The 1700-nt window shown below is 34.5% G+C and overlaps 1 long non-coding RNA gene across 1 annotated transcript in view; it reads left to right on the top strand.

The window, feature by feature from the left end:
• The first annotated feature begins 303 nt into the window (after positions 1 to 303).
• LOC111083289 overlaps positions 304 to 1700 on the top strand; it is a 3781-nt gene continuing 2384 nt past the window's right edge. Inside the window, exons 1-2 of the long non-coding RNA XR_002608925.1 lie at positions 304 to 479; positions 952 to 1310. This is a non-coding gene — a long non-coding RNA (uncharacterized LOC111083289). The remainder of the gene's footprint in view (positions 480 to 951; positions 1311 to 1700) is intronic.

The following is a 1700-nucleotide window of genomic DNA, read 5'->3' as shown; positions in this document are numbered from 1 at the left end:
CGCACCTTTTGTGTAATACTATTTAAGTTATGTTTATCCTGAGGATGACGTTGTAACGTCGAAACATGTAGAGTCGTCAACTTTTTGAAGGCCATAGATAGGCCTAAATAAAATGTTTTTAATTGTGTACCAGTTTAACGTTGAATATTATTCATGATCTTAACTTTATACACAAGAGCCAAAATACTATAACTATATTTTTGTGTTTTATTTTAGTTGCTTGCTAGAGGGGGCTGCTAACACGACGATGACGTTAGATTTAGAAAATTTATAAACGTACCAGAATACCTAAAATGTTCGTGAATGTTAATGATCGAGAGAATTATGAAATATCCATTACCAAGGATACATCATAAATACGAGCATCACTGAAGCACTTAATCAGCTTTCAATTCGTTCAGTGATCGAGACGTTGTGAAGCATTCAAATCAGTGTTAGTTATCGCGTATTCTCGATCAATTAGTTTTGAAGTTATACAAGTAAGTTTATTCATAAGTCGTAGTACCATTAGCAAGTAAATTTCTGTTGAAAGGAAAACATTATTTGTGAAATTAGGCCTACAGCTGTGTACGAGTAAGAGTAGCCTGTAGCAGTCATTAACGAAGAAATAATAGCTTATTTTGTATCGTCATATGGACTGGACTTTGCATTATTTTCACCAAGTAATCTAAAACAAAAGAACATGTTACAACAGTACTTTATAATTTTCCTCGGTCCTGTTTTTTAATTTCACAAAGTCTCAATAGATGACACTAGCAGATATTTGGAACGTGTTTCTTCCCCTCTTTTTATATTTTCATTCTCTTAGATATATCCACTGTAGTCACTGTAACACATCTCTCATAAATAAACTTAATAAAAGTTCTTGTACACTATAATTTAGTTTATGTTATTTATAAAAGAAAAGAAGAAGAGAGATAAAAAGTTTAATAAATCATTTCTTGATTTCAGGAGGTTTGTAGCTTTCGGTTTGACTAACACAGCGTGGAGGTATGCGTGTGGCTTGGTGATTGGAATGAAGGACTGCAGCTCGGAAGGATTCGGGTTCGAGCCGTGACGCTACAAAACACGTTTCACACTTTCAGCTGTGGACTCGTTATAAGAATGACAGTAGCTCTTGAGTTAAGAGTAACCAATTACGTGTTGCTGTAACCTTCCACTTGGTTCGAAGTTCCAGACGATTACGTCTGAACAATATGGCGTGAATAACATAGTTAACGTATTACGAAATTGAATTATTTATTGGTATAAGAATCCTGTGAGTAGCGTAGTCAACATTACAAAGTTGACATAAGAATCATGTGAGTAAGGTAGTCAACATTACAAAGTTGGCATAAGAATCCTGTGAGTAACGTAGCCGACATTACAAACTTGGCATAAGAATCCTGTGAGTAACGTAGCCAACATTACAAAGTTTACATAAGAATCCTGTAAGTAACGTAGTCAACATTACAAAGTTGACATAAGAATCATGTGAGTAACGTAGCCAACATTACAAAGTTGACATAAGAATCCTGTAAGTAACGTAGTCAACATTACAAAGTTGGCAAAAGAATCCTGTAAGTAACGTAGCCAACATTACAAAGTTGACATAAGAATACTGTGACTAACGTAGTCAACATTACAAAGTTGGCATAAGAATCATGTGAGTAAGGTAGTCAACATTACAAAGTTGGCATAAGAATCATGTGAATAAGGTA

The sequence above is a fragment of the Limulus polyphemus genome, unplaced genomic scaffold, assembly GCF_000517525.1.
Source record: "Limulus polyphemus unplaced genomic scaffold, Limulus_polyphemus-2.1.2 Scaffold8900, whole genome shotgun sequence".
Lineage (NCBI taxonomy): Eukaryota > Metazoa > Arthropoda > Merostomata > Xiphosura > Limulidae > Limulus > Limulus polyphemus.
This window is presented reverse-complemented; position numbering and strand designations above follow the sequence as displayed.